Source organism: Stegodyphus dumicola, chromosome 9, assembly GCF_044657685.1.
Source record: "Stegodyphus dumicola isolate Sdum_Otavi_A_Nest chromosome 9, ASM4465768v1".
NCBI classification, from domain to species: Eukaryota; Metazoa; Arthropoda; class Arachnida; order Araneae; family Eresidae; genus Stegodyphus; species Stegodyphus dumicola.
This window is the reverse complement of record NC_140776.1, coordinates 100,847,303-100,874,355: the sequence shown is the minus strand read 5'-3', so window position 1 is coordinate 100,874,355 and position 27,053 is coordinate 100,847,303. Positions and strand designations below refer to the sequence as shown.

The window sequence follows — 27,053 nt, the reverse complement described above, 5'->3', positions numbered from 1 at the left end:
TAGGTAAAGCTTCTTTATATTATGAAGAACTGTATACTGTTTTAGTTGAAGTTGAAGCTGTTATTAATTCTAGACCTATAACGTATGTATACAATGAACCAAATGAACCTGATCCTCTTTCACCATCTCATTTTATAACTGGATCTAGATTGACTGTTTTACCTTCACCTGAATCTAAACTAGAATCTACAAGATCTCAGTTGATTAAAAGATGGAAGCATAGGCAATTAATATTAGAGCATTTTTGGAAAAGGTTTTATAAAGAATATTTGTTAGAGTTAAGATCAGTCATGTTTTCAAAAACTCCAAAGAATTCTCCCGTGTTTAAAATTAATGATCTTGTACTTGTACGAGAAGATAATGTGAAACACTGTAACTGGAAGATAGGTAGGATTAAGGAATTATTTCATGGAAGAGATGATAGAATTAGATCTTGTGAGATTCAGTTGGATAAGGGTGTTGTTAGAAGACCAATTGAAAGACTTTATAATCTTGAAGTTCAATAAAATTGATGCATCCGTTACGGATGCATGGGGGGGGGAGTGTTAAGTTTAGGATTGTGTATCCATAGATCGCCAATAGATGGCGGTAGTGTTTGTAAAAAGAAACTGATGTCAATTATGTATATGTACCAGTTCGTCTTTGGTGTTCGTGAATAAATGTTGTGTGGAAGAACGCTCCTCTGTTTATTACTTTAACTGCGATCCAGTCTGATTTATTAGAGATTTACACATATTTTGTTTAGTGAGGGACCGAGTGATTTAGAACGCTGAACACGCGGAGTTCCACGAGCCAGTTTCCTTTAAAAAGTTCTTCCCGAATGCATTTCTTCCCTTAGATAACCCTCGTCGGCTTTACCATACTCAAATAGCTAAAACTAACCTATATTAAAAACAATTATTGTTATGTATTTTGACCGATACTGCGCATTCTGAGATAAATAGATGGAAGTCCGCAGTGACGATCATGCTCGCTATTCTGCTGGAACGTACCTTTTTTGGATGCGTCCTGGTTGACAAGACTTTGCCATGGGATAGGTAATAAAACCGATATTTCACATCAATAAATCTATTTGTCCTTTGTGTGCTGCAACTATTTGCCAAATGCGAAAATTTTCTATTCTACAACAGGCAGAATAGGCAGGATTATGGCGCTACACTAATTTTAAATTTATTACTCGCTAGACGTAAGTGACCATGTTCGGGCTTTACGCAGAGTGAAGAGGCTTCATTTAGGGAGAAGGGGGTAATTTCTTTGAAATTTCAGATGGCCAGTAAATTTTCCCCTATTCTGATACAAGATGAAATGTGTAAAATTTAATTAAGCTCGAATAAAACTGTAGAACTGTGTAGAAATAATACCGCGCAGTGTAACAGTTTGAGTAAGAACCGATACTTGCGTTGTTATGGGTTATATTTTTTTGGAAATTAGCTTCTCGAAATTCACCATCCAGTTTGGCCTATTTCTTCACCTTTACCCAAATATTCGATAAAAATTCAGACAGGACGCTTAATTTCTGCTTTGAAAATTTTATAGATTTCTAAAAAGTAAATAAACATAGCATTATCTAACAGTTTTAAGTAACAACTGTTACAGGGATCCAATACGGCGACGTTACTAATACAGATGAGGCGAATTAAAAAATGACACTACATAAAAATATTAATATGTATTTTTTCATAAAAAATAAATTAGAAATTCCTTGATTAGTATATTTGGCTATTACTGACAGCGTGAATTAAGCAGCGGCGACGTGAACCTGAGTGCCGTGAGCGCAACGTTCCATAAACGTGAACCCCGTAGGGCGATTTTTCAAAATCTTATGAACACAACGACTTTCCTCTTGTTTCAAGCTAATTGTACAAAATTTAAGATCGGAATAAAACTATAGATTTTCAGGGCACTCTTCTTTGCGCATATAGACGATTTTAACGAATCCAGTCAGTGTAATTTCCGATTCCAGATAGTAAGTAATAATAATTGGAAGAATCTGTATTTTTTCTATATCTTTTTGTTAATTAATAACAGAAAATTTTAAGAGAAAATTATTGTACTCTTTGCTAAGTGACAATGCACTGCAGCATGAAGATTAAAAAAAATATTTTAATTCGGGAAATGACAATGCATTTCTCTTAAATCGCTGAGTTTATAAAATTCGAAAGACAAATGAATGTATTGGGTTTTCCGGAGTGATAACAGAATTCTTTCACATAGCCGAGTTTTCTGATTATACTCGAAGCATAAATTTTTCACCCTTTACAGAGCGGCATACTTAAATCGCCGAGTTTTTAACCAAAAGTTCGTTAAATTAATGTAAAATATATGTACATAGGATTGGATTGGATTATTGTAATTTGGCACAAAACCTGTCAAGGTTATCTGCGCCAGACAAATGGTGACAATGCAATTAGTTATATATGTATATAAAAAGTGCGGGATGGTTTTTAGAAATCTTAGACACATAGGACCTTCCTTTTGTTTTGAAGGTCAAATGTGCCTGATTTTATCAAGATCGAAACAAAATTTACGGATTTGTATGAAAGGCAAACACACGAACAATATTTATATAAATTCCAAAAATTCATATTTACAAGGGAATTGCATGGACCAATTAAATTTAAAATGTTTATGCTTTCTTTATGCTTTACATTTTACAGCATTCGTTTCTGAAGATTTCATTAATATTAGCTACGGCTTGCAACAGTCACTCAACAGACGCATTTGAAGTTTCATAGATAAAATCTGGCGATTTAAGATTATATCAAAAGTAATTTGAAAGATACTTTGATTGTTTAACCATAATAATCATTCTATTCGTGTAGGTTATTTCCTGTATATTATGAATATTATTTGATCTGATTGCTCCCTAGATTAAAAGAGCTAGTAGCTTTTTTTTATCTGTTATTAAATAATAACGAATCTGTATGTATGGTTATTCCTGGAATTGCAGAAAACGGCGGCACCTATAGCTACTAAAATTTCAACACAATAGTTCTTTCCCCAAAACGTGTGAACTTCGAGGCTCGAATTTTAAATTTGTTTTATATATTTTGCTCTGTGTGAACTTAATGTAATTTTGGTTAATAAAATCCGCGATTTCACAGCTTTGCGGTGTTAAACTCAGCAGTTTGAATGTTTCAAATTGAAACAGAAAACTCAGCAGTTTAAAACAAATATGCTGTTATTCAGCAAAGCGCAAATTATGTTTCTCACATTTATTCCACAAACTTTTCGAGAAAGGAGTTGCCATTGCCCAAAATAAAATATATTTATTTAATATTGCATGTACCAGCGTGTTGCCACTCGGCAAAGTTTAAGATATTTAATTTATCTTTCAAAATTACTTTATCTGTTACTATTTAATAAACTGAGAGATTAAAAGTAATAAACACATATCTTCACCTCTGTTGGTATTTACTAGTTGGATATTATTAACGGTAGTTGGATACGCTAGCATATGACGCTGGTATCTAAATGAGGCCCTGGAAATCCAGTCCTCAGGTTGAAGTTTTCTTACTGCCAGAAAATTTTGTATCCCGGTATCTTTACACTTTTATCTACTACACTTTTATTTAAACTATTATAATCTTTTCAGGGAATAATTGCAAACATGTTTGGAAAATGCTCACAAGTGTAATTTTATTCATAAGTTTGTACAGGATTATTTGGCTTACGATAAACGCACGCAAGGTCTATTTGCTGAAAGGTTGGTTGATTAGATTACGGCAAAGCACTCGAGGGCTATCTGCCTTAAGGTAGGGATGCCTTCGTGGAGGACTTTTTAAGGGAAACTGGCTCGTTTACACGTTACACATGGGGAAAACCACGAAAATTCCCATGCAGCCAGCCCGTTCGCGAGATTCGAACCTCGGACCGAACTACCAATGTTCAGCGACGTTACCGCTCGGCCGCTGGTAGGCCCTATTTGCTGAAAGGAAAGATGTTTTAAATACGTTTAGTACCTTGTCAGTCACCAGTGACTGTGTGCATTTTTCGTTCAAGTTGCGTCAATCATTGCTGACAGTGTAAAATTTAAATAATTACTTTCTTCTATCAAATCTTGTAACAAATTCTACATAGATCATCTGCAAGGATATGGGTGAAATAGGATATCGCGGGCTAAACGGAAAGGAAAACAAAACGATCTTGGGACTTAATGTGTTAAAAGAAATAGACTCGATTTCATGTTATACAGGAGAAAAATTCTCTCTAAGCCAGCTTATTCGCCAAGATATGGAACCAGATCGAACTACCATAGATCGGTGATTTTATTGCTTGGGCGTTGGTAGGCTCGCGTCCGTATAGCAGATTATATGGGTTATTAAATGGTTCACAGAATATTTCTCTCCCATTGTTCTCGGAAAAGATTGGAAAGATACATAATTCATTCTTTCATTGTCTGTAATCTTGCTTTTGTTTAGGCATGGTTTGAAATACATATTTCGTTTAAAATGCATCAATACACTTCACTTACTTTCGTATATCATTAACAGATTGTATGTTTGGTTTCAATTGGAAAACAAAGTATTAGTACTCACTAACTGTAAATATTTTTGGTACTTGTATATTAACTGGTAGCCACGGATACATGACGAGTAGTCTATTAATGATGAAATATATTTTCGATGTTGTAGAGTGATCAAAGTTGGTTTGTTTTGTTTGTTGCCGGCAGGTGAGGATTTGTACACGTTACACATGGGGAAAACCACGAAAACGCCCATGCAGCCAGCCCGTTCGCGGGATTCGAACCTCGGACCGAACTACCAGTGTTCAACAACATTACCGCTCGGCCGCTGGTGGGCCCCGTCATCAAAATTAAATAATAAGACTTTATTTTTGTTTAATCGCACATCCTGTTTCAACTGAAAACAGTGAAATTTTCTCAGTCCCGCGAGTAAAATCCCCGCGAGTAAATGCAATTTTCTCTAATTTTTGTTTCCTGTACTATAATCAAATAAAGAAATTGCTTACTGCATAAAAATAATTTATTTTTATTTCTGTTTAAATAAAAGAACATTTTTCTGACACTGATTAATGAATAAGACAACTTAATAATGTGCATTACAACAGTAATACCATCATTTTTCAGTTCAACTGATCTAATAGTGTAAAATATGTGATTTGTTATTTTGTATTATTTAAATAAATGAAGAGGATGAAATCACGTCAGCAATTTAACAAGCTTGACTTTACTAAATCAGCAAGAACAATCGATTGGGATACTTAAAAGTACCTGATAATTTGCGCCGGATAATCAAATTTACACCTTTGTAATTATTTTGAATTTTTTATATCTGTAACTTCTATAATTTAAAAAATTAAATACGCAGTGTACCAAAACATTTACTAAATTTATGGATAACAAATACATTATTTTGTTAAAAACAAATTATTTTACAAATCAGTTCCATAAGCTAAATATCCACTCATTTAGTGAGTGAAGTAAATCAATTATTACGCAAAATCAGAAAAGTCATTCAAACACTTTTCTTAATTAATATTTCTTTGAAGGTGCTATGGTAATATATAATAGAAGTTTGAAGTCTACTAAAAAACATTATCTTAGAACTAAGTTTAGCCGAGGAGTTCTCATTTAGTTCAAACAAACGACAATTGCACTAAAAGATAATGCAGTTTAAAACTAAACTAAGACTTTATCATTAGCATATTTTCCTTTTTCTCCCTAAATTCTATAGAAGAAGACTAAAACTCGAATGGAAAATCTATCAAAATTACTACGAATATTTATTGCTAAATAAACATAAAACCATTTTTTACCTTAATCAGCTCCTGAGCCGTTAAAAGCCAGATGTTATACCTATCGTACACTCTAAAAGAAAATGTTTCAAAATTTTCTCTCAAATTTTAGTGCCAAGCGTTCAGCGCAAGGATTGCCGGGAAGATCGGCGCAGAAACAAGCCGAGCATTCCCCAAGGGAAGGTCAAACGATTACGAAAACTAAAAAAAAAAAAAAAAAATGAACACGATTAGAATATCTTAATTCGGGAAAGCACATGGCTAAAGGGGGAAGGCCTTGGAAAATACGTTTACTCCAATAACCGATGGATGCTGGCGCGTGCATTACAAAATACGATCATAAAGATTTGTTAACATAACATCATAAGTGACACGTAAGATATAAATTACTAAATGGGCAGGCTTGTAGATTATTAACAAAATCTATTTAGTGTCCAGTTGGAGGAAAGTCCTAAAGGAAGTGGATGATGTTTTTCTTGTGTGATTTGCGTCACTACAAATAGTTTTATTTGAGTTTTTATCCAAATTGGTATTTAAATTGAGTCTAGCCTTGGCAAAGTTGCTCTTCAACATGTGATAATGATCCTATGAGTTATTAGAGAATTTTCCGAGTTTTAAGTTTCAAAATAAATTAAAATTCATTATTATTTGCAAAGAAAGGTAACAAAATGATTAAGGACTTAAGTCCCTCTAATCTTGAAAGATATGAGGTTTGTTTTGGGCGGGCAGATAAGTTTAAATCCATTTTCAAAGCGTTTACTGAATTTCAAAACTTTTAACTGGTGTAAAGAGAAAGCCACGAGAATCTCTCAGCTTTTGAGACTGAGGCCAAAACCACAAAATGCGACCCAAATATGTATTTTATTTATTTATTTAAAAAATAATAAGATGTGTATAATATATGTGTATGCCATTTATACAACAGTACCATTTCTACCTTTACTATTTTAAATTGTTAGACATTAAATTTGCTACATAAAAAAGTACACAACGAACTTGAAATTTGTATGAAAGGTAGAATATACTAGGATATGCAAATGATTAATATCTGACGGTATGAATGCATTACAGGCAAGAGTAAAAGAAAGTAAAAAAGGGTTAAAAAAGTATAAAAAAGGGCAGACCAAAAAAAGTATAAAAAAAATAATTCGAAAAGTATAAAAAAGGGCAGACAGAAACGCCCCTATTTCATTCAAAAATAATCTTTTACTTTTTTTTTTTTTTTTATTTGAGATAATATTAAAGCTCATAAAAGAAGGAATTACAACTCAGTGTACCTCAGAGTTCGAGTGCGGAAAAAAGGCGCCAATAGTGACTACACATTATTGTACCTTTCAATGGTGCCTCGCGTTGAGATCCAGTGACTGTTATTAGAATTTACAATCAATGGGTCAAGAGAGCAAGATAGACGTATGCTCGTGATGTCAATAGGCCCCACTGACCAATGCCCAAGATGCTTAACATATTATCCGAAATGTTGTTAGAAATCGCACAGCCACATCAGATAGCCTTGTCAGGATTTCGTATGTGTTACATAGCACCTTAAGACAATTGAACATCACGCACCAAGTCAATTGTTGCTTCTACTTCTCTTAACGTTGAAAAACAAAAGAATCAGTCCTACGACGACATATTCATTGACGCACATGGATGCATCAATAGCGTGACGTCGTCTTTCCTGATGAATCCCGCTTCTGCATATGGTGATTCATGACGATGATTCATTCTGTGATGTATTCATGTGAGCAGTCACCGAGAGGAACCAACGATCAGAGATTACATTCTTCACTGCCATGCTGCTTCAGTATATAGATTGATGCTGATCGTGCCATTGGACACCCCCTTTTACCCCGTCATTTTTCTCTCAGGCCTCTAGTTCGCATATCCGCTCTTTTCTCAACTTTCGATACATTACTGAGGATTTAATGTCCACGGCTATGCCATCAATTGAAGACCTTAGTCATGTCACCTTGAAACAAGACAATGCCTGACCGTATTTCACTCACACTGTCATAAGTTTAATTAATACACAGAACAGGAGAAGAAATTAAGCAGTACATCAGAACTTCAGTTGTTTTGAAGGTATGGTCCCAGTGAACTAACTGTACAGTTTCATTTCAATTTGGGTGGAGAATTTCAACGCAGAGGACGAAACCTATGGCCCCCACCCTCATTCCTACCACCAAGCCACTCGAAAGGACTAACAATATTTTAAGTTCCCTAAAGCTGCACAGACACTATACGTTTTGAAACCTGCATCCGTCCATAGGATTCGAACTCAAGCTCAACAGTAAAGCAGCAAGCATTGCCAACTACTATACCGATTAGGGCGCTTCTTCAGTACACAGGGCTTTGACTCCTGCCTTGGCCGGTAAGCACAATTGCCAGAATTTTTAATCATATTGTCTTTTCATAGTAATATATTTGTAAAATAAATATGAGACTATTCTTTAATAGTATAGAAACTTTAATGATCAACAGTATAAAATATTGAACAAAAAAAAATTTGAAAAATATTCTTCACCATCTGGTACGCTTTTGGGACTAAATTGATAGATATATTTGCATGATATACGAGTATATTTGCATGATATATTGATAGATATATTTTATTTTATGCAACCACTTCTTGTAACTTTATATTTAATTCAGTAGCGTTCCTAGTTTTATTAATGTGTATTTCAGACTTCAGAGAGACTCAGAGAAAGCACTTGCATATATTGACAAGGCAGGAGAACTTGCCAGCTACGGAACGTCTTCTCCTTTAGGAATTGCATGGCTGGGATACATTTGACAAAGCACAATCATGAATAGCTTGGCAATATTTTATGTTCTTTTAGCCTAACTGAAACATTGCTTCTACAGATTTGCATTTTTGCGAGTCCGTGCTACTGAAAAAGGCGTTATCTTCCTCAAACACATCTGAAAAACGCGTAGTTAAAAAAAAAAAAAAAAAGAAAAGAAACAAATGTCTGAAACTAATAATGGCTGTTTTTTAAGCAAATAACATTGTATATCATACTGTTTGTACAAGGAAATAAATGTTTGAACTCATTTCAAGGTGATGATTTCAACAAAATTGTTAAATTGCTGTGGTTGTGCAACTGCAATGTCGCATCTACCTGAACTCTTTTTGTTGAATATGAATTATTTTATGCTTAGTAACCTTTACTGAAGATTTGTCATTAATTTTTAAAGAAATATATAGATACTGAGCTATTCCTTATTAAAAACGAAGGAATTATTGCCCACAATATTTTTTGCAGATAGCCATAAAAAATTATGTTCTGCAGTTAAAAGTAGAGATAGAAAAAGGCGAAACAAAAGTATTTTTGCATGCGTACGGTTCGTAATAAATTGAATGCACAAATCCGATGAAAAGGGAATAAAATTTATTCTTATTACAAGAAATAAAAACAAAACATTTAAATTTCTTTAGAGATATTCGTACAATATCCCAATATCACACAGAAGTTATCTTTTAAACTACTAAAACGTTCAAAAGAACTTCGTTCAAAACAGAGAAAGCTAATTCGATTTCACCGCGAATTCGCTACAGTAAACAACAACAGTTATCCAAATAACGATAATTACTGAATTGAGATGTTTTCTTCCAGATTTTATAAGCTTTTTAAATATGCGCGAGAAACGTCTCGTATTTTCTCGATTTTTCTGGATAGCGAAAGAGTACAATTACGAGATACCTGTTATTAAAATGTTAGATGCGCGTGCTCTTGTATTTAATATTTTCTGAGTAACTTTCTCTTCAAATAAGTCTCGTGCTGCAATTTTAATAACAATTCTATTAGGAATAGCAAACTAAATAAATACAAAATCCGTGACAGTATGATTACAAATAATCAAGTACTTGCTTATCTGTTAAGCAATAAATACATCTACATGTTCTTCATTTATAGATCACATCTATATGGAGTGATACTAAATTTTATCTGTCGACAGTTATGAATACAAGAAGTCTTCTGAATAAATATAGAAGAAATCTTCTGAATCGATATTTCATAGTTCTCTAATTTTTTTCTTCCACGTCTTACAACGGAAATAATCGAGTTTCATTATCCTTTCATAAAACACGTAAATATACTGTACATTTACATATAAAGCCGACGTATCTACACCATCTACTTTACGTTTTCAGTGCAACTAAACATTCATATGTGAAGATAGTAACACGGTTGAAAAGAAATTGCATCTTAACTTCAAAATACAAAATATTGTCAGAGTAGTAAGTAATTGCGACACTGGAGTAAAGCTTCATGAAGAAAAATATAAAGCAACATTCAAGCATCTACTGAATTCTATTTAACCTTATTAGCTTCATTTATTTGTATGTCATGAAAACTGTGGTTTGAAAGAAAATGTAGCTGGTAAGTGACAAATTCTAGAGTAGTTGCAAAACAGCGAAGAGTTACGACATTGGAATGAAGTTTCGAGAAGAGGTATACACAATTTGCGAGTTTGCTCAGTTTTCTCTAACCTCATTCACCTTTAAATTATTCTGTAAACAGTTCTTCTCGAAGAAAGTGTTGCTTGTTTGACACGTAACAGAGAAGCACGTGGGTAAAAGCCTTCTAGAAGGCCATGGCATTGGAGGAAGTTAATGGTACGCTTGAATGCTCCATGCAGTGTTATTTAGCTTAATAGCATTACGGGTTTATTCAACTTAAAGCTTCAGGTATACAATTAAATGGAAGCAATATGAATTTTATGATATAAACTTTGGATCATGCATGCAAATCATAAAGTGAAATTTCCTTAAATACTCAACTAAATGGCTAATAGGCACAGTTAGTTAGCTTAATCTGTTGTAGAGTTGCCGCCCTTAACTTTCTGAAGCCTGCTGGTACAGCAGTGATTGAAGCCGGCTGGTACCAGGAAAATGACTTACTTTGACGCCGGCTGTGGTACAACTGTCGTACCAGCCATCACCTGCCTATTTTAGAGAATCGCCTATCTGTAGATCTCTGGGTGGTCTATTGTCGCTGCTCAGAATAGCCGCTCGCTACGCATTATTTTCCCTCTTCTTATCAGTTTGGCTACGTTTTGGCAAAAACCGCAGGTTTCGCCTTGCGTCAATATACTTGAAAATCAAATAGAGGCTATCTCTTTCTCAAACGTTAGAGCACTGTCTCGTAATTTTAGTGCTAATTTTTTTAGTACTGACTTTTGCTATGATTAAAACGTCAGCGATTTTGCACGCTGTTTAAGCTTACCTGATTTAATGCTTTTTAATCATAGCAAATAAGAATACATTAATATTTTAGATTTAATGCCCTTCTAGAAAATAGGTAAAACCGCTTGTATCGTTTACTTCCTTTTTATACTTATGAATAATAAGATTTTATTTTTATTTAGATTATTATTTTTTTTTGGGGGGGGTGCATAAAACCCTTAAGAACTGTTAACTCCTTCAAAGTGCTTCTATTATGTAGGCAATTTTGTCTGATTTATCAGGAGATATATGAAACAATTGTATGCATAATATTTTTTGTGATTTTCATTCATTCAATGATTTCATTCAATGATTGATTTCAATGATTTTCATTGATTGTAAATTAAATAAAATCAATTTATCTTTAGACCCTCTTTTAGGATGAGATCTGCCAAAAAGTGTTTAAATATCAGTAAAGCTCACGTTACTTCTAAACTGAATCAAAACATCAGTTACATTGTATAAAATTTCGGCCAGTTTTATTTGCTGAAATTCTTATACTCCTCAAGAGATAAAGGGGATTCAGACAAGTTAATTAAAAAAATATCTTTAAAAAAGGTTGTTATTTTGTCTGTAATAAGGTGTATGTCAACTTACTATTAAATGTATGAGAATTAGGATTGGATTACGGAAAAGCATGCGAAAGCTATCTGCTTAAGGGGATGGATGCTTTCGTGTAAACCTTTTTAAGAGAAAATTGCTCGCTTTGAAACCTAAATGCTCCACATGTAATCAACTCTTTCTTCCGGTTTGATTGGATTAATTTTGTTCGCTTACTGAATTACATCAAAGCACACAACAATTACGTGTATAAGGGGAGAGATGCCTTCGCGGAGGACTTTCTAAGGGAAGCTGGCTTGTATTTACGTTACACAAAAATCATGAATCCAACCCTTCAGCCGGAATTCAAACTCGAGCGAGCTACAAGTGTTCAGCCACCTTTACCGCTCTACTGAAGGGCCCGTAAAAAAAAAAAAAAAAAAAAAAAAAAAAAAAAAAAAAATTGATAAAGAAAAAGTATTGAAATAACCGGTTTAATTTACTAACCTATATTTCTCAATCGACAGTACATAAATTAGGCATATGAGAGGATTATTTGTGAATTTGGTGTCATTACCATAAGCTATATTGCACTATTATCCACTATTTCATATTACAAAGGAATAATTGCATTTCAAATTTATTTCTCATGAATTAATTTTGCTCCGTTCATGATTTTTTATTTTTTCCAAAGAGAAAATTTCACATTTTAAATAAAATTACATGAGAAGATACTTTATGCAAAATTTTGCGTAAGCAGTTTTCTTAATTTTGCTTTGAAAATATTCCAGGGTAATCGTTTTCATTACTGGAGGAAATATGAAAAACAGATTTACTACATTGTGTCAACACCCAGTATGTCCTTATTCTTTTGAAAACGTGAAAGATTACTCTTTCTAAAATAAATTAGAAAATATATTATGTGCAAATGGAATATTCGTTACAAAATGAAATAGACTTCAACCTTTGGATATAACGATGGTTTTAGACGAAATTTCTACCTATGAAAAGAAATTGACGTATAATTAATTCTTCATGAACATTTAAAACTCTTCTGAAAAATACTTTTGATGATTGCATGTATAGGTCACAGATTTTTTTCTCAGCTAACATAAACAAAAGCCAATTTTTCAAATAAAAATTCTCGTTAAAGCTCTACCTCCTTTGCCTGATAGTCCAATGTAATATTTGTTAAAGTTAAATGATGAAACGCAACCAATGTATCTCGGATTTTCTTTTTTATATTATATTAACAAAATTATCGAAAAAAGCAGATTTAAAGCTCCGTTATTGTTATGCAAAGCTTTATCATTGCTGTAAATTCATCTCAAAATCTAATTGTATTGAATCTCATTCTAATCATCTAATGGTAAAAATATTATTATTATTATTTCATTAAATTAGTCATTACCATTATTTTGTTAATGAAAATATGTTATTAAAAATCGCATTTCAACCTGCAGACTTACAAAGCTAGTTCGTATTTATTATATTTTGTAAAATTTTGTTCTCGTTTTCTAATTTCTAATACAAAAATACGCGAATATAAATGAAGTGTGAAAACAAAGTTATAAAATTCCCAAAGTATTGCCGAGATTGTGAAATATAAACATTACATACATTTTGTTCTAAATAAGTACTAATTTATTTAGAACTTCATTTAAATGAAAGCAAAATAATCATCGAAAAAATCGCAAATCTAGCAACCCATCTACTATGGAACAACGTCGTTGGCGTGGCAAATGCGGTCAAGAGCAGGAGACTGACGTTAATTACGGAAGGGGAAAGTAAACGGCTGTGTCAGGGATCATAAGGGGAGATATATTTTTTTTAAAAAGTGTTTTTTGGCTAGTTTATACATTCAAAGGAAAATACAAGTTACTCACTGAACTTCGCACATTAATCTGAATAACCTTTAAACCCGATGAACAGTACATTTGTGTGACAAGGCGAGCTTTCTGACTGTACAATCTGTTTTACATTTAGCGAGCTTGTGCCGAATAAGTTTATTCGCTATTTTATGTAATTTCTGCAATATTTTGTAATTCTTTTATTTTTTTCATTTAAATTTTATTTTTTTAAAGATAATTTCTTTTTATTCACAAATATTTATATTTTCTATTTTTCTAATAAGTGAAACATTTAATTAAATTCTGATATTTTGTTTTCATAAGATAAAGTACGAAACCTTTGTTAAAATTTTCATAGCTCACTGTAGTTCAGTGACCGTATTTTAATGTGCCATTTTATTCGCGAGTCCATTCATCCGATTTGAAACTTGGAAATGAATTAACAAATCGATCTGTCCATTCAATTGGTCCTATCGACTTGAATACAGTGAGCCTGAGTAAACGGGAAGTATCTTTCGTAAATATAAAAACCATTATAAGCGCATTTCTAAATAATAATTTTAAAATATAATTTTCACAGCTGTTTGACGCTGCTTTCATTTCTTAATTATAAATATAAATATATGTACTGAAAATTACGAAGAGAATAACACATACGTATCTGTTATTACGAGAATGAGTATTGCTAATGTATGCGATAGGGCTTGAAAACTAATTTTGATTCACCTTTCTTTTCTTTATGAATGACGAATATCTGTTTGCCATACACGTGATCAAATAGGGAATAAGTGTTTAATCCGTAAGATTATAAGTATTGATTAACATTTCATATAACTACTTTTAATTGAGGCTTTCTAAGAGCAATCCCCTTAATTCTGACTCGCAGCTTTTAATTTTAAGACTAGGATATGAGCATAGAATCTACCTTTAAACAATGGGATTTTTTTTTTAAACACTGTGGCATGACAGTGCCTAGTAATAATAGTTTTAGCGTCACTAAGAATCATTTTCTGGATTCTCATATTGATTTTTTTCCAAAAGATATTAAAAGCTGCAATTGACGAGTATGAGCAATGCATAATACATACATATATAACGTAAGCATACCATAAAGAAAAATGAACCCCAACAAAAGCTGATCGACTGCTATTAAACTCTAAAGAGGGGTTTATCAGAGGGAAAATGGCAATTAAAATCAATTAAAATTCCATTTAATTGATTTTAATTATTTATTTACTGTATCGATTTATTATTAATTCTAATGGATTGGAATATTTGAATATGAATTAGCTGAATATTTAAGAAAAATATTATGACTGCGAGAATAGGAAAAAAAAAAAACATTTTTTGAATATTTACTTTCTTATAGAATGCAGATAAATTCATTTTTACTCAATGAAAATCCAAATTTAGTAGCTAATTAATCTGTCCTGTATCGAGCACTTTAGTTCAGTGATCCGTATTAATGTGCGCTTTTTTTTAAAAAAATTTAAATGTTTCAAGAATAATTAGAAAAGGGCATAACTCTCTTCTTACCCTTAAATTCTTCAATAAAAAAACTGCATTTTCAGCTATAACCAAGTGAAATAATTTTCTAAATATAATTCAAAGCATGAAAAATAAGGTACATAAACAGCTTGGAAATGGAACTAGCATTGAGATTCTCTTTAAGAAATATGGTGAAGCTTAGCAGAAAGTCTACGAAGTGAAGTAATTCCGTAGAATATTTTCTCTTTATGATTAAATTGCACTCAATTATACTTTATAAACGACATGTAAATACTATTTAATGTATATGTGTGGATGTGTGTGTGTGTAGCTCACTAGCGGCTGAGCTGTAAAACCTGGCAGGTCGATCAGGGGTTCGAATCCGGATCGACGGGGATGGCTGTATTGGCGTTTCCGAGGTTTTCCCCACGTGTAACGTGCATAAGAGTCAGTTTTGCTTAGAAAGTTCTCCACGAGGCACCCTTACCCTTAGGCAAATAACAGTCGAATGCTTTGCTATAATCAAAGAAACCAGACCAAACAATAGATATAAGTAGCTTAAAAACTGCTATATTTTACGTATACTTATCAAGTAATATTTCAATATATATAATGATTAAAAGAAAGGAAAAGTAGGATCCTAACTGATTGTATATAATGTAATCCCTATGAAGGCCCTAACAATTCTTTCTCACTTAAAGTCGTAACCCAAAAAGAGAACAAGTAAAATTAAACTTCAGATACGTATACAATACTGAATCTAATACAAAAAATACAAAATATAAAAATAAATTATATATGTACGAAACCTAACTAACCATTTATATTGATATTACGTAAATATACGTATGGTAATGAACATTGTATAATAAAGATATTTTATACCTTGTTCTATATTTGGTTCCATTTATATATACCTATACATAGTTATATAAAATTTAAGGATTCCATTTAAGGATTATAGTAGTAGTTAATACTACTACATATAAAACACAAAAGTGCATCAATAATGTATCTTTCTGTATTATTTAACTTCCTTCTTAAGAATTTCTGCATTATAGTTTGCGTTATTTTATTCTAAGTCTCAAATAAAAACAACTATTGTTTATATGTTATTAGAAAATTAACCAAAAAGCAGCGACCACAATGTAATTGAGAAACGGTTGTAGGAAAAAATGTCACCTGGAAAAAAGGGAAACGGAAAGAATATCCCCGGAAAATAAGGAACGGAAAAAATGTCACCCTTCGTTTGAAATGGGAAATATAAGACATGTTTAGAAAGATCGCCAATCTGGGTGATAAAAGTTTTATCTCAACAACCGTAACTTCGGATGACCGGAAACATGTGCGAGTAGAAGCAAGAAGATGTGTTGGCTGCTTGTTTCTTCCATGGAGCCTACCTCCATAGTTTCTTCGCTAAGGTTAAAAATAGAGGGTTGTTTAGAGAGGGAAGCTTTCGCGATGGACGCCAGGGGGGAAAGGCGGGTTGTCCAGCGTCGGTCATTGTCAGGTCTTTAGTAATTACTCTCCTCGCACTGCATGTAGTTATAGCCTTAAGCTGCGGTTTAGTGAAACATTTATTGACGCACAACAGAAAACTAATTCATCCTGAGCTTTGGTATAAGAAACAGTTGTAGATGCAATTTCAAGTTACGGTTTGCGATAAGAATAGGACTAAATTTTTTACCTAATTAATTTTCGCATAATTTTTTTTTTCTCATTTGATTTTAATTAAAAGTAACGCATCTGCACAAGAAACATTTGTTTAAATTTGCACTTAAGTTTGAAAACAAGAATACCACAGTTATTAAAATTAAGAGGTTTATTTCAAAATTATTAGTCCAAAATTATTAGTCTCTGAGGGACTAATGTTTTCATTTTGCGTCGAATCACTCTGAATGTCCGTTTCACTTTTCAAACTGTTGCCACCAAATATTGTGATAAAACAACGGTACCTACAGCCATCGAGTTTCGAATGACGTAATCCTACTGCGAATATGGGCAACTGGAAGCCCAAATTTGAAATTTGGAATTCGTTTTATTATCTATTTTATATTTTGTAACGAATTTTTGATTAACAAACTCAAGAATTTCAAAGCGAGCCATGGCAATGTTGTACAGAAAAAACATTTTTATCTCCAGCGCGTGAGACTGTGAATCGGAAATTCTAAAAATGTGCTCAATTAAAAATTATTTTGCGATACTGCTCTTGAACTGAATTTTATGGTTTAAGTGCGAAGAATATGATATTTAATAAATAAAGGTAACACACAGAATGTTAAAAAAAAGGCCCCTTTGGACGTAATTTAAAATCTGAAACCTTTCAGATTTTTTATTTTACTAAAATTTTAAAATCTAATTAAAATGGATCCCATAACCACGCGATCTGGATTTAAACATTTAATATGCAAGGCCCTCTTATGGCGACCTCTTCCAAAATAATTTCTCAGAGTAGAAATTAACACTTGTACCGAGCATTATCTCTTTAAGATGACCACTTCCACCAAAGACCAAAATAATTAGAAACGTAGATGATCGTATTAGAGAGGATTTAATGCATTTTACAATGCACCAATGCGTAACCTACTCAGAGCCGGACCATCTAGTAGCCCATAAACGATTGGCGACCATCTCCTTAAGAGGATCACTTCCAAAAGTTACCGGCATTTCTATAGGTATAAACAAACACTTGCACTGAATATCATCTTTCTAGGGTGGTGATCTTCACAGATATCAAAAATCCACTAGAAACATGGATGGATTAGGATTATTCAATTATGGCAAAGCGCACGAGGGCTATCTACCTAAAGGGAGGGATGCCTTCGTGGAGAACTTTCTAAGGGAAACTGGCTCGTATACATATTACACATGGGGAAAACCACGAAAGTGCCCATGCAGCCAGCCCGTTCGCGGGATTGGAATCTCGGACCGAACGACCAGTGTTCAGCGTCTTTACCGCTCGGCCGCTGATAGGCTGAAATCTGATGGATGGCTGATGGATATCTTAGAAAGGATTTTTACTTATAGTAGTTATATTAATTACAATTACGTGTAGAGCTTATGGAAACTTAAAAGCGGCCGAGCGGTTAAGTTGTTGAATACCCTGGTTGTTATATCTGGGTACGATTCCTAGCAAAGCAGCTTTTCGTGGTTTTCCCCCTATATAACGTGGTTACGAGCTAGTTTTCCTTAGGAAGCCCTCCACGAAGGTAACCATTCTCTTAGGCAGATACCTTTCGTGCGCTTTGTTATAGTCAAGTAAACCAAACCAAATTAAAGAAGCTTATTTATTCTACTCTCCAAATTGAGATCCAAATAAGTCATACGTGGGAGCTTTTCGTATTCATAACGTAAAACGTATCAAAATTGGAAAATTAAATAAATTTAATTATTTAACTTTGTTATCTAGAATTCCAGTTTTTAATTTATCTCTTGTTTCCAAAAATCTGAGCATGAATAAATGTGTAATAAAGCATAGGCAGATAACTTTGAAATTCAGAGAATAACTTAAATGACCTTTGACCACTAGCAGCCGAGAGGTAAAAATAGTTGAATATTGGTAGTTCGACTGGCACGCCACGATAATTTCCTGGTAAGCAGCACATCCACCATGGCGTTCAAACCATGGCGGATGTGCTACTTACCAGGAAATTTTCGTTTTTTTCTCCATGTGTAACATAAATACGAGGCAGTTTCTATCAGACGTATGAAATAATTTTTGTCAACTACTCGCTATAAACAGTCCTCCGTGAAGGCATCCATATTCACTTCGGCAGATAATCTTATGGTACTTTGCCATAACCTAAATAATCTGATTTGATGATTATGCTAATTTTTTCTCATACTGAATCCTGTGATGCTTTAATTAATGTTTTATTTATCATAAACTGTGTTAACTGCTTAAATTAACCAAATCAGGATTTTTTTCTGTTAGATTTCCTTTTTGAAATTTTTCACATCATTTTAGAAGCCTAAATATGTCAGATCGTTTTAGTAAGACGTATTATTTGTAACTGTTTTTCATATAAGTACAGAGAATCTCATGACGGCGAACTCTAAAAGTGTTTCCTACAACATAAATAAACAGGCTTTTATACATTTGCCTCTCTAATGCAACCATCTATAGAAGTGGCCTAAAAATCGCTTGAAGCCACCGTTAGTATTCGCATTAGAAAAGTCTCATTATATTTGCATTTTTGTGGCATTTAATAATTTCAGTTACATGTCTGCCTTATAAACTATAATATTGATTTTTTAAGGTCGTGTAACAACTTTCAATATAAATTAGAATAGTAATAATCTTTTACATTCCATTCGGATTATTGTATTCGTATGAAAGCCTTGAATCAATTGTTGATCATTATTTTGTACGTATGTTATTGCAAAAATTTAAAAATTCTTAATTATGATATTTTCCAATATTCGGGCTTTAAATGCCCAAGTTATTTAATTTTATGCCAAGATTTAAACTTTGTGCATTTACAATAAGAAGGTCTTAATTCTGGAACTTTTTAACATTTGAAGCTGGTTAAAACTGGTTGAAATGTGTTGCAGTCGCAGTTCGTATGCAAAACCATTCTCGCACTGATTTGTTTTATGCTTAATTTATAGCAATTTCCCTAAGTAACCAAATTTTAGATTTATATCATTTTTTTTTAAATTGTGAAAATAAACAAAAAGAAAGGAGAAAATTTTTCTTTCTTACATTATAATTATTTTCAGTTCATCTTTTATGATAATTAGTGTATTTTTCAATTTTCCTCAACTGTCAAATCTTGTTGTATTTCTAAATATCTTTAGATTATTTACAGTCCCTGCAATTTTAGAGGTTTTATGTTAAACTCTAAAATAGTTATTAGAAGAATTATTAGAAGCATTTGATGTAATTAATGACGTACGTCGCCCATAGATTCGCAAATTTTGAATTTTCAATATTGTTGCAAGCACTTGAGCAGAAAATTCGTCTTTTCTAGCAAATTGCAAATTTTAAAATTCAAAAAATTCAACTCCATCAATCCAATTTTCAGACTCAATTAAAGGCACTGAAGTTATTTAACATTTAAGAACTCTCGGTGATTTAGAACTCCCCGGGATTGGTACTCAAGAAATGATTTCAAAAATGCTCTTCTACATCTATTAATAATTGTTCTATCCCTTGAATAGCTAGTATCTACTGCATTTTCTCCTCATTTCTTCTTTGGTGGTTATTTGAATCATGGCAAAGCACGGGAACTTGCCTTCATGGAGGACTTAACGAAGTATGAGAATGGGAAACTTGATTGTATTTACCTTACACAGGAAGAAATAACTAAATCATCTTGCAACCAGCTTGTTTGCTGGGATTTGAGCCCCTGTCGAACTGTCAGTGTTAAGCGACCGCCAGAGTCGTAGCTAGGGTTTTCAGCGCCCAGGGACAACTGAACATTAATTCTACAATGTCGTAATATCAGTTTGGCTCCCCTTGGATTCTGCGCCCGGGGACAGATGCCCCCTTCTAGCTACGGCCCTGGCGACCGCTGGAGCGCTGATGAGCTGCATTATGTATTCTGCTTAAGAATATAGAACACAAATGACTGTCAATTTTATTATATCATCAGTGTTTGGTAACTTTCCCTATGAAAATAAAATTGTTAGAAATATGAGTGAAAAGACATGTAAATATTTGGAATTTGGATTCAATTTAATCCCCTTCATGTAACATATAATGCAGTTTACGTAATAGCATTTAAAATTTTTGAATATATTAACACAAAAGGATACGGCAATGCTGTTACGGCATTCGACAAAATATGTCTCGTTTACGTATATATATATACGTATATATTCTTTGCAGAAGGAAGAAAATTATAGCCAATGCAGAAAATTTCTAAATTCAATTTCGCCAGATAAATTTCACATAAAATGAAAAAACAATTTTCAGTACATATAAATAATTAATTGAATGAATGTAAATTTTTACTGCGGAATACATAAACTTATTTTCAGCTCAATGTAAAACTGTTCCCACGCAAAATTTATATTATAAGAAAAAGTTAAATGTCTGTTATGTCGAATATTTCTTCACTTAGATTGCAGAGACATTCGATATTTTATGGAAGCAGGAGACTTGAAAAATGAGCAACCCCCTCTCCGGGAATCGAACTGCGGATCTCTGGAATACGCGCCCAGCGTGCAGACCACTACACCACGAAAGCACGTCAAGAAGGCTCAAGTCTAAAATTTATGCATATTTAGTATTAATTCTATATTTTGCATATTAACATTTTAAAAATACCTGACTAAATTACTCCTGGACGGTTGTGTATAAACCTATGGTTTGTTTGATCAAGTGCGACTCATTTGTAAAGTATTGAATGGTGTACTCGCTTGCAAAACCTTGTGAATTTTGTTTTTCTTGAAAAATCGGCAATACTAAGTATGATTGCTAAATATTACATTCTTTTTAAGGGAACGTTATAGTATAATAATAAGAATATTTTCTCCTGGGATATACTTTTATCAATGATATGTTACTGTAGAGCAGTTTTGCTAAATTCCTATAAATCAGTTCTAATTATTCTAAGCTGATTTACTAAGACTTGGAATGATGCTCAAGGCCGGCGCTAGACGTTTTGCCGCACGGTGCCTGCTTTACAACTTCAAAATTCTGCCGCCCAGCTCTTTCCAAAGTTCTAAAAATTTTGCGTTCTCTCAATTCTGCCGGCCGGTGCGGCCGCACCGATTGCATATGCTCTGGCACCGGCCCTGATGATACTAGGAATGACTAGTAACGATAATTCAGATAATACTTATTATCTGAATTGTCATTTCCTCCTAAACATGATGCTTATTAAAAATTACAGATGTTTTAATTAATAACAACCTTAAAAACTGGTTGTTAGTAGCTTTAATTTTGACTCCATACACTTCAACAATTAAAAAAGCCAAAAGATAGGAAGTTTCCTTGTGAGCTCTTTTTGAGGCCTTTTCTAATACTGCTAAAATTCTGCATGATATTTGTTTTAGAACTGCTAACAAACTGCTAACAAAATTTTAAATACAAAAGTAATACTGCAATTTTAAGTCTGAAAAGTAATTAATTCAGACTTGAAAGCTCTTGAAACATAGAACTTGAGCTCAAAACAATAAGAATAGAATTTTGCATCCATTTTTTTTAATTATACGATTGTTGCTTCATTGATAACAATGTTATAAATACTTCATTTAGAATTACACTACAATTGCTGCATTAGAATCCATATTTCTTACTAATTATTTAAACATGAAAAATGAGAACTATAATATTTATATATACTTTTTAATCTCCAAAGTCATAATAAAGTTTTCTCATAAATAGGAAATTGACTGTTTTCAACAGTTTTCACCTCTTCGTCAAGATGCATTTCTTTTACGGTCCTAATTAAAAATTACAGAACAGGAGAACATAATCTTCTATCTCACGAAATTTGCTAAAACAAATTCTTTCGCATTAATTTTGAATTTTATTTAACTCTAATTTATTCAATATTTCGAGTTCTGGATAATCAAATTAGCGGTATCATTCTAAAGCTGCAAAATGTAATTAAGAAGCTCAGCTTCGTTTTTAATGATTCATTTTACCACGCCACTGGGGAAAAAAAAAATATCTGAGTTTTCAGATTTTCAATTACGTCCAAAGGGCGTTTTTTTAACATTTTGTGTGTTACCTTTACTTATTAAATATCATGTTCTTTGCACTTAAACCATAAAATTCAATTCAATAGCAATGCCGCAGCATATCTTTAGAATTTCCCATACACACTTCCGCGCGCTGGAGACAAAAAAGTTATTTCCCAGCCGTAGAGTGTTGCCATTGCTCCCTTTTAAATCGCTGAGTTTGTTACTCAAAAATTCGTTAAAGTTTTGCAAAATATAAAATCGATAATAAATCAAATTCCAAATTTCAAATTTGGTCTTCCACATGCCCATATTCGTAGGAGGATTACGTCATTCAAAATTCGATGGCTCTATGTACCGTTGTTTTATCACAATGCGAGAAACATACATTATGCATATCACAATACATACATTTATGCAGATTTTTCATTATTTAAAGGAAAATCTGAAAGCTTTCGTATTTCATATTGCGCCCAAAAGGATTTTTTTTAACGTTTTGTGTGGTACCTTTATTTATTAAATATAATGTTCTTCGCACTTTACCATAAAATTCAATTCCACAGCAATATCACAAAATATTTAAAAAGCGCAAAATTTAAGAATTTCCAATACACAGTTTCGGGCGCTGGAGATACATTTCTTTTTTCGTACAGTGTTCCCGTTGCACGCTTTTAAATCGATGAGTTTGTTAATTAAAAAATTCGTTAATGTGTTGCAAAATTGGGAATAGCTAATAAAACAAATTCCAAATTCGGAATTTCAAGTGCTCATGTTTGGTTGGAGCACTGCGTTATTCAAAATTGGATGGCTCTAGGTACTGTTGTTTTTTGAAAATGCGGAAACATTCATGCATTCATGCAGAATCTTCATTATTTAGTTTCTTTAAATATAATGCATGGCAATAATATTTTGTAGCAACAGTTTGAAAAGTGAATCAACGCAGAAAGTGAAACCACGCAAAATGTCGTTTTGAGACTAATAGCCCTTTGGGCTTAAAAAAAAATAAATAAATAAATGTTAGATTAGCAAGTTAAAAGTCAGAAATAGCAACATTTAACCGATAAGAAAGTCAGAACTCTTTACGACCTCGCTCGAAAAATGCAATTTTGAATAAAATGATAATTTTGCTTCTTTATTAAATTATTCTTATAACAGGGCTTGCATGAATGGATTATATTCTACTATAAGAAATTTTTTCATACCAATAAATTGCCACAGTTAGAGACAGAAAGTACAGTAAACCCTTTCTAAGATGACCACAGGTTCATAAGATTTTGGGCTTTTGCGAATTAGAGAAATAGCTCTCAGCACCGATGTCCAAGTTCTCAGAAATACTGATCATCATAGGAAGATAATCACCAGAAGAATGTTCACTGTTCACATTCGGAAGTGCATTATTCTATAAATGAAAGTACATTAAGCCGATTCGATTGCGTCTATGGCCGTTTATTTATATATAGGAAAAATTTTAATATAAAATAAATATAGTGTAAAATATATGTTAGCGTTAAAGCGTATAATTAAGTTATTTGTTATTTCCTCGAATAAGTAAATATTTGGCGGGGGGGGGGGAACTAGCCAAGCCGGTTTAGCTAATTATTTTAAAATAACTATATTAATTAGTATAGAATATAATATTCTATAAACTAACCAATGATAAATGCCGTTCAGAGGGTGTAGTGGTTAGGGGAGCCAACTTCTATACCTAACGGCTTGGGTTCGAATCCAGGGGAATGCATAGTTCTAATGGTCCGTCCCTTTATAGAAGGCAAAGGTGGCCCACCTATTAGGTGACTGCATAATAAAGTGACAACTGCTTCTGGTCAAGTCGAAGTCGGCTGAGGGACCATCATTCATATTATATATATATATATATAAAGAACTTAATAACAAACAAAAAAAAAAAAAAAAAAATCTCAAAAGTTTCAGGTTTTAAACTACGTCCAAAGAGGGCGTTTTTTTTTTAACGTTTCGTGTGCAACCTTTATTTATTAAATATCATATTCTTTGCACTTAAACCATAAAATTCATTTAAATAGCAATGTCGCAAAAGAATTTTAAAAAAGCATATCTTTAGAAGAATTTCCGATACACAGTTCCGCGCGCTGGAGATAATTTTTTTTTTTTTTTTCGTATAGTGTTGCCATTCCTCGCTTTTAAATCGTTGAGTTTGTTAATCAAAAATTCGTTAAAGTTTTACAAAATATGAAATAGATAATAAAACGAATTTCAAATTTGGGCTTCCAGATGCCCATATTCGCAGGAGGATTACGTCATTCAAAATTCGATGGCTCTATGTACCGTTGTTTTATCACAATGCGAGAAATATGCATATATTTATGCACATTTTTCATTATTTAATTTCTTCGAATATAATGCAGGACTCTAACATTTGGTGGCAACAGTTTGAAAAGTGATTCGCCGTTTATAGTGATTCAACGCAAAATCGCAAAACGAAAAGAATGGTCCTCCAGGATCAAAGTCTCTTACACCTAATGATAAACCGTTAAAGTGGCGAAAAAAAATGACACTATAAAATATCTGTCGTTTTATAAATTAACTGATGATAAACCGTTAGTGTTTAGAAAATTATATTTCATATTACGGATAGATTAAATAATAACGGAATGCATAATATAATATTATTGCTAGATTCGTTAAACCGTAATAAGAAATAACAAACAATACTACGCCAATAGTTCTGTTTAGCAGCTTTCGTGTGCCGTCTTTACTGACAATTCGTCATTTATCAACACTTTAATGTGTTGATAAATGACGAATTGTCAAACAATTGTCAAACTTAATGTGAACAAGCTGTTAGCTTCCAGTTAGGGATGGATGAAATTTAGTTTAAAGACCGGCAATCATTATTTAACAGAGGAGAAACATTTGCTCCCCGTGAATTCTTTCCTTCCGGGTGAGGTGGGTCGGTTTCTTTAAGGAAACGGGTGAAGCAAACCCATGAACCCATGGAGGTAGGAAGTAAGTAGTTCCTACCTCCATGCATGAACCACGGGGGAGAACATACGATTTTCCCGCAGGCAAGTTGGAAAAACCTGCTATCGAAATGAACTTGCTCAGCTGCAGCCAGCTCAACGTCTTACCCTTAAAACCTCCCTCAAGAGAGCCCGCTATAACCCTGCCCGTTTGGCAGGTTTCCCCATCTCCAATCGGCGACATTATTTGGCGAGATTTTAGAGTTCCTTTTTTTCCGTTCCTTATTTTCCGAGTGACATTTTTTCCGTTCCTTATTTTCCAGGGACATTCTTTCCGTTTCCCTTTTTTCCGGGTGACATTTTTTCCGCACACCTTGAGAAACAGTCCTTAGCCGTGAAAAGGTTGAAAGCCATTCAGTTATGACTATTATCTCACATACTGAGCTACTTCGCATACATGGAACATAGCATTCGAAATGAAAAACTCAATATTTACTACAAATTCATTCGTGTAACAAATATCTGTCTTTCTACACCTATGGCTTTAAAAAAAGATGTTATTTATCTTACAGTTTATCATTAAGTAATACATTTTCATTGTACAAAATTGCATTCATTCGAAGAATTCAATTTGTATTTTCCTCTGTATAAAACTGAATGTAGAGAAGTTAGATGTTTAAACGACCCCCAAGACCCCGAGCAAGATTACTCCCTACTTTTCAGCCCCCCTCTGAAAAAAGGGGTTCTAAATTTACGACCTGACCGCATATAAGGGTATTTCCGTCCGACAAACATGTAAATTTTACTGCATCCATCATGGAGGGACTAACGACTTTTCTCATTAGGAAAATGTCAAAGAGGGAGCAAAACTGCTTCGAATCTCGCCGGTCTGAAGGCTAATCATGAAAATTTCGACTCGGTTTTAGAAGGTTAACAGCTAACTCAAAACGGAGAAACAAGTAAAATTAAAAATCAAATAATTAATAAAAATAAATGTGAGCAATTCCTTTGATTTTTTGAAAAATTACAACTGAAAATTAGAATACAAACTTAAAGCTTAATTAGTCATATGTAACTGACACAAAGATGAGGCTGATTCTCCTCTGGTGGAATATCAAGGCATTTTTTACACAATAGAGCTCCATTTCAAATCGAACACCTGGTCAGGATACGCTACAGATAAACCTTTGAATCACTTACGAACAGCATAATTACTTTCATTGATCCATATAAAGGGTTAGCATTGCTATAAGGAGCAAAGTTAACTCGAGTCTGCCTAGTATCATTGGGCCCGGTCTCGGACCATAAAGAAGGCTTGGACGCTCTGAAGTGTAAATTACTTGCGACATGGGGCACTTAAATACATTTCGATCCGAAAGACTGAGAAAGAAATGTGGGAGACCTTTGCATACATTCCCTAGGGGATTAGGATCACCTCTGGGGAATGAAGCGTTTAACTGTGTTAAGATGGCCATGTGCTAGCCAGATCTGGATGCCCCTTCCTCCTAGTGTACTGTTAGACCTAAAAATAACGGTCATGACATCAGCTGAATTCAGGTAGTTCGAACTGATATATTAGCATTCAATTATTAGATTGTGGTTGAATTTTTTTAATGT

At 33.2% G+C, this 27,053-nt stretch overlaps 1 protein-coding gene across 2 annotated transcripts in view; it reads right to left on the bottom strand.

Annotated features, from left to right (window-relative positions):
• Nucleotides 1–27,053, bottom strand: part of LOC118198578 (G protein-coupled receptor Mth2-like) — an 80,417-nt gene that overhangs the window by 39,859 nt on the left and 13,505 nt on the right. Inside the window, exon 1 of one of the 2 annotated variants that reach the window (XM_035370288.2) lies at nucleotides 5,779–5,909. The exons of the other annotated variant lie outside the window; for it this stretch is intronic. The gene's annotated coding sequence lies outside the window, so the exon portion shown is untranslated. Of the gene's footprint in view, nucleotides 1–5,778; nucleotides 5,910–27,053 lie in introns of those variants that run through there. 2 annotated transcript variants of the gene reach the window in all.